Source organism: Manis javanica, chromosome 3 (assembly GCF_040802235.1).
Source record: "Manis javanica isolate MJ-LG chromosome 3, MJ_LKY, whole genome shotgun sequence".
NCBI classification, from domain to species: Eukaryota; Metazoa; Chordata; class Mammalia; order Pholidota; family Manidae; genus Manis; species Manis javanica.
Window position 1 is genome coordinate 189698728 of NC_133158.1, and position 7837 is coordinate 189706564.

Consider the following 7837-nt stretch of genomic DNA (forward strand, 5'->3'; position numbering starts at 1 on the left):
CTGTACTTTATTTCCTTATTCTCCTATTACTCTATCCACTTGAAGGAAAGGCCCATTTCTTAAATGATTCTATGCTGTGTCTAACTCAGTGCCCAAGTCAAAGCAGAGGTTAACAAGTGTTTATGGAACAAATGAATGAAAACGTTTTAAGGTGAAGGCACTGGGGACATTCTATGAGTTAGACTATCCCTTCATGGGAATATATTGCCTGACCTGTACTGCCTGTCAGGAGAGAGTAACCATCTATGACCAAAAATAGTCATAGACCATCAGAGAACACAACCATTGTTCAGGTATGGTTTGGGAACCCAAGGTCTTTCTTCTGCAACTCATAGACTGAGAGAAGAGAGTAATTGTCTGGGTATCTGCTCCTTTTCCTCACCAGGAAACATGAGACATCCTTTTCTTATTGCCAATGACATTCATCGGTAAAACTGGGGGAATTATCTTTTCCAACTTTGCCCTTGACAGTTAACTGAGAGAAGCCTTTTTTTTTTTTGAGAGGAAGCAAAAGGAAACAACCTAATAGATAAGGCACGTTATAATGATAAGATAAGAAGGTATTTTCCAAATAGACTCTACAATTTGGAGGATTGTGCTACCCATTCAGCTTGACAAATGAGTAGTACTGAAAGTATTGCCTTGTAAATTTGTTTAAGTAAAAGTGCATCGGGAAGTTGGGGTACCTTATATACACTGTGCATGTAAATTGTTACTTTATAGATTCTTTGCAACTAATATTTGTCTTATTGTTTAACCATTTGTATCAGTTTCCTGGGACTACTCTAACAAACTACCACAAGGTCAGTGGCTTAAAACAAAAAAAATTAATTTTCTTTCAGTGCTGGAGGTCAGAAGTCCAAAGTTAGGGTGTCCGCAGGACTGGTTCCATTTGGAGGCTCTGAAGTAGAAACTGTTCTCTGCCTCTTTCTTAGCTGCTTAGAGCTGCTGGCACTCCTTACTATCTCTTGGCTTTTAGACTCATCACACCCATCCCTGTTTTATCATCATATCACTTCTTTCTGTGTGTCTGTGTCTCAAATTTCCCTCGCCTTTTTCTTTTATAAGGACACAAGTCATTAAATTTAGGGCCCTTTCTAAACCTTGGATGATCTCATCTCAAAATCTTTAACTTCATTAAATCTGCAAAGACCCTTTTTGCAAATAAGCTCACATACACAGATACCAGTGTTAGGATGTTAGGATCTGGAATTTATGTGATACAATTCAACTCACTACACCATCTATGTATGGCTTTAAAAAAATTCTTTCTACATAAAAATCATAGGTTAAATTTTATATATTTCAAGGATGTGATTATAGAAGCAAAATAAAGTGAAGAGTTGAGTTGCCTGGAAAATTTTAATTCATGTGGCTGAATATTTCAGGCCAAACCTGCTTTGAAAAGTTGTGTCATGTTCTGAGTGGCTTCTCTTAGCCTTAAAGAGATGGATGAGAAAAAGATAAGGTAATAATTGCTAGGAGCTGGGGAGACATCACTAGAGAAGACAGAGGCAAGGCTTTACAGACTCAAAAACATTCTGGTGGCCTGGTGACATGTGAAAATGACTGCCAGTGCTGCAAAATTAGTTGATCCTGGGTGTATTTTTAATTTCTTACAGTCTGGAATTTGTGCTTTGACCTGTAATTCTGCAATTTAAGATATTAATTGGAGTGAGTTATTTGGTTAACTTTTATTGAATTCTAGATGTTCAATTAGTAGAGAATCAATAGGTGTATTTTGCTCTTCTTTACTAGCTTCTGTTTGTCAATGATGTTTACATGATTAAGGTTTTGTTTGCTTTACTCTCAATTCCCTTTACAGTTTATTTTCCCTGTGATGTGTCAGTATATATAGTGAATTTCCATAGCAATGGAGAGTTGGATTTACATTTTCTTAAACATAGCACTCTAATTTATGATACTTCTATACAGTTGTACAATGATGAGTCACTGAGTAATTTCTTTTTATGAAAGTGGTGAATAAAAAACCTTTTGAAATATTAAGGACGAAGGCCATAAAAAAGATCATGTTAAGCAGCTTTGGCTCTTTTTAATTAACCAAAGCACATGGAATATTTACTGCATTGTAAGGAAATCCTTGGTGTATTTGATATCTTGGGTTTCATAAAACATCTGGTCAATTTTGGATCAAAAAAGATGAGAAAGTGAAATTGGAAAAAGGGGAGTTGTAACAAATGTAGAGAGAGAAAGTAGAATCACTGGGATGCATGTAAACAGTCATCAGAAAGATGTAGGTTGTGTGTGTGTGTGTGTGTGTGTGTATGTAGGAAATGGATCATTGAATTGATTGCTGACTAGAGATAAAGGCATAAAAATTCTACCTTTCACTGCTTCATTTTTTCTTCTCTCCAGGTTTCAACACATTCTAAAAAATGTTCATAATAACAATTGAAAGCAATGTTTATGTTATTGGACTGAATTAAAGGTTATAATAACATAAATAATCAGCACAGTAAGATTCAACTTTAGTACAAAAGGAAAACTCTCTCATTGCTTTTAAATATCTAGCTTGAAGAGGGAGAGAACACAAGAAAACCCAGTCTACCATTTCAGCAAAGGCTGGGCTAAGGAACAAGGAAAACGGTATCACTGGGCTGTTCTTTACTGCATGTTGGTAAAGGGCTGCGTGATGAAGTGCTTGCAAGCACTATGTTTGTATCCCAATCATGCTGTTTCTCCAATAAGCAAGCAAAACTCCAAATAACTCCCAGTTAGGTTTCCAAAGAAGAGCTAAGCTATAAATAGGAAGGGTTTTCATTAAAAATTAAAGAGATTGTTTATTTTTCATTACCATGGTGATTTATGAATATAAAAACCAAAGAGTCCTAAGTTAAGCCAGTTTGAGAAAGTGGAAAGAATCAGGTTGGGCTCCAGCCCAAAACCCACTTCCCCTGATTAGGTGGGTGAATGAGGGTTAACCACCACACTTTTCTGAGCCTCAATTACATCCTCAGTAATAGGAGGAGCGTAGTGAAGATGAAAATGTCATACTATGTGGCTGAATGAAAAGTACTATTTTAAAGGCAAAGTTGTACACTTCAGTTGATAGTAGGTACAATAGTGATATCAGTATAGCCCCTAAATATTTTTTAGTTACATTTAGCTTTTTTTGAGATGTTACTCATTGTTTACAAATAGTGCCTGGGTAAGAGAGGATGAATTCTCCAAAATTTCTCACCATCATTATATCCTACTGCTTTTGGGTGGAATGTTCTGTATATATAGGTTAAGTCCATCTGATCTAATATATTGTTCAGTGTCTGTTTCCTAATTAATTTTCTGTCTGGATGATCTGTCCATTGATGTAAGTGGGTATTAAAATCCTCTAATATGATTGAGTTACCTTTAGTTTTGCCTCCCCTTAGTTTTGTTAGTATTTGTTTTACATATTTAGGTGTTCCTCTATTCAGTGCATAGGTGTTTACAATTGTTTATCCTCTTGCTGGACAACTGCTGTTATCATTATAAAAAGTCCTTCTTTGTTTCTTGTTACTTTCTTTGTTTTGAAGTCTATTTTTTCTGATATAAGTACTGCTACTCCTGCTTTATTCTCCCTATTATTTACATGAAATGTATTTTTCCCTTCACTCTCAGTCTCTATATGCCTTTAGGTCTGAAATAAGTCTCCTGTAGGCAGCATATGGATAAGTCTTGTTTCTTTATCCATCTGCCACCCTGTGTCTTCTGATTAGTGCATTCAGCCTATTTACACTTAAGGTAGCTATTGATAGGTATGTACTTACTGCCATTTTATTAATTGTTTTCTGGTTGTTTTTGTAGTCCCTCTCTACTCCTTTTTTCCTTTCTTATACTCTTCTTTTGTAATTTGAGTTTTTTATTGTTATTCTTGGATGCTTTTTAAAATTTTGTTGTGTATCTATTATAGGCTTTAGGTTTGTGCTTACCATAAGGTTCATGGATAGTTTCCTAAATATATAGTAGTTTATATTAAGTTGATTGTTACCCTATTTCAAACACAATCTAAAAGTACTACTCTTTTATTTTCCTCCTCCACACTTTATGTAAGAGATGTCATAATCTAGATTTTTTTTTGTGTGTTTCAATTGACTGATTTTGTGTATAGTTGATTTTACTTTTTTTCCCTTAACTTAATACTTATTTATTAAGTAACTGGCCTACTACCTTTACTGAAGGTTTATTTTCAGTGAAGGAAACTATTTAGCTTAAGAACATTTCCATCTACAGAAGCCCCTGTAACATATCCAGGTAGGCCAGTTTAGTAGTGGTAAATTCTTTTAAGTTCCATTTATCTGGGAAACTTTTAATCTCTCCAACTGAATGATAAACTTGCTAGGTAGAGGATTCTTGGTTGAGGGTCCTTTTGTTTCAGTATATTAAATATTTCATGCCACTCCCTTATATCCTGTAAAGTTTCTGCTGATGAAACTGCAGATAGTGTTATGTACTTTCCCTTACGGGTAACTGTTTGCCTCTCTCTTGCTGCTTTAAGATTCTCTCTTTATCTTTTACTCTTTGCTATTTTAATCACTATATGTCTTTGTGTTGTGTTCCTGGGTTTCTTTTGTTAGGGGCTCTTTGATTTCCCAAGACTTGGGAGTTTTTCCGTCCCCAGGTTTTCAGCTACTGTTGCTTCAAAGGGCCTTTCTTCTCCTTTGTCTCTCTCTTTTCCTTCTGGGACACGTATTATGTGAATAGGGACCCCTATTATGTGAATATTGTTTTGTTTGGAGTTATCACACAGCTCTCTTAGCATCTTCTCATTTTTAGAAATTATTTTTTCTCTTCTTCAGCTTGGTTGTTTTCTTGTTCTGTAATTTCCATCCCATTGATTATCTTCTCTACTTCCAACAGTCTACTATTCATTCCATCCATTATATTTTTCACTTCAGATATTATATTCTTCAGTGCTGAGTAGCTCTTTTTCAAATCTTCTATATCTTTGTTGAAGTCCTCCCTGAGATTGTCAGTACATTTTCCCAGGTCAGTGAGCACCTTTATGACTGTTACTTTGAAATCTTTATTAAGAATATAGGTGATTTCTGTTTCATTTTTCCATCACTCTGGTGTCTTGTCCTGTTCTTTTGTTTGGAACATATTCCTCTGTCTCCTCATTTTGTCTGGGTTTCTGTGTTTCTTCCTTTGTATCAGATAGATTTGCTATGCCTCCTAGTCTAGATTCTGGGAAAAAGATGGTGGAATAAGAAGGAAAGGTGGAAACCTCCTCCCCAAAACACATAAAACACAAAAGTACAGTGAATACAACTAAGCCTGAAAATGACCTGAAGACCTCAGAACTGACTACCTACATCTGGGGAAGAAGAGAAGACTTGAAAGAAAATGGCAAAGTGGCAAAGCCGAGATCCAACAGGACCCACGCCTTCCCCACACCTTGGGAGGAAGAGCATTGGAGTGGGGAGGGTGTAGGAGCCAAGGATTACTGAACACCTGGTCCTGGAGATCTGTTCTGGGTACACAAGTCCACATTACACAGTGCTCTGGTGATTAGTGGGACTGGACAACAAAGACAGGCAGAACACTTGGGGAGGATGGGATTCCAGACACATGTTGAGAACAGGCATGGTCTACCAGTTCCCCAAGACAAAAGCAAAGCAGGCAGTTTGAAAGGCTTCCAAACAGCAGCAGGGGCTCCAGAAGAGTAAGCTTGCTGCTCAAGAGAAAGGACAGGTGGACGATAACTCTCCAGCCCAGCCTCAGCCCAACAGGTCAGGAAGTCTTGGGGACCGCAGATGCTCCATCCCCCTCACCAGCAACACAGCCCTGAAGCCCCTTCCTGTGGTGCACAGTCTTCAGGTGGCCCACTTGGCCTGGCAGTGGTGTCAGAATTTGCTGTTGGGTAGGTAGAGAGAGACTCTTCCAGCTTCCTTGACCCTTCCTTTGACCCAACCAGGGAACTGCCTGCAGGAGCCAGCCCCAGGAGCTCCTTCCTCTAGGCAGGCATGGAGTCTTACCACCTGTGCCCCTGCCATTGCTGCAGTTCAGACAGAGGGGCAGCTCTGCCCATAGCAACTCCAGTGGCATAACACCAAGGCTTCTTCCTGTGCATGTGACCAGCTGATAGCCCACTTGGCCTGGCAGTGGTGTCAGACTTTGCTGCCTGCTAGCCAGGTGGAGACCCTCCCAGCTTTGTTGGTCCCATTTCAGCCCATTTCATCCTGAGGGAGCCAACCCTGGATGCTCCTTCCTACATGGCGGTGCTGGGTCCCACACAATGGGTCTGGAAAGACACACACACCAACCTGCACACCCTATTAACCCCACAGCCCTCACCACTGCTGCATGCCTGGCAGAGGGCAGCCCTACCCACAGCAACTCCAGTAGGAACTTCTTTACTCATCACAAAGGCATGGCTAAAACAAACAATCTGCCTGAAATCAGATCACTACAAGCCAGAGAGAAAGGCACCCCATCCACTGCCAGCTAAGAGCTGGGGCTCCAGCACTGGAAAGCAAAGTGTCTTGCACTTCTGGGCACTAGAGGGCATCTCCTTCATAAAGCTATTACTCCATAGGAAACACTGAAAAAATGAGGAGGTGGATGAATTTGTTCCAAACAAAACTACAATACAAAACACCAGAAAGAGGGCTGAATGAAACTGAAATCACCAATCTTCTTGATAAAGACTTCAAAGTAAAAGTCATAAACATGCTCATGAATTTACAAAAAACTATTCAAGATCTCAGGATAGACCTCAACAAAAAAAAAGCCCAGAGGCAGAGACCAGCTTGTTGCATGCAGACTTGAGTGCACAGGATTCTAGTGATTGACCTGCCACCATGGGAATAAAGTTGGATATAAACCGTTCACCCCAAGAATGTTCCACTGTCTTTTCTTTGGTTACAGTGAATCCATAGTGAACTTGCCCAAGGCTGAAACCTACTGGCAAGACAATAACCTAGAAGAAATGGGCAACTTTCTAGAAAAATACAACCTTCCAAGACTGACCCAGGAAGAAACAGAAAATCTGAACAGACCAAGTATCAGCAATGAAATTATATGTGTAATCAAAAAACTACCTAAAATCAAAGGTCTCTATCCAGATGGCTTTCACAACTGAATTTCATTAAACATTTGAAGGAAAGTGAATATCCATCCTTCTCAAAGTATTCCAAAAAATAGAAGAGGAGGGAATACTTCCAAACTCATTCTATGAGGCCGGCATCACTCTAATACCAAAATCAGGCAAAGACACCACAAAAAAAGAAAATTATAGACCAATATCCCTGATGAATTTAGATGCAAAAAACCTCAACAAAATATTAACAAACCAATTCAAAAATACATAAGAAATATAATCCATAATGACCAAGTGGGATTTTTCCAAGGATGCAAGTAAGGTATAATATTTGAAAATCCATCAATATCATATCATATCAACAAAAGGGACAAAAATCACATGATCATCTCAATATATGCTAAAAAAGCATTTGACAAAATTCAACATCTGTTCATGATAAAGACTCTTAACAGAATGAGTATAGAGGGTACATATGTTGACATAATAAAGGCTGCATATGACAAACTGACAGCCATAATGATACTTGATAGCAAAAAGCTGAAAGCTTTTCCTGTAAGATTGGGAACAAGACAAGGATGCCCACTGTCCCCATGTTTATTCAACCTAGTACTGGAGGTTCTAGCCATGGCAATCAGACCACACAAAGAAATAAAAGGCATCCATATTGGTAAGGAAAAAGTTAAACTGTCACTGTTTGCAGTTGACATGATATTGTACATTAAAAACCCTAAAGTATCCACCCCAAAACTATTAGAACTAATAACTGAATTCAGCAAAGTTGCAGGATACAAAATA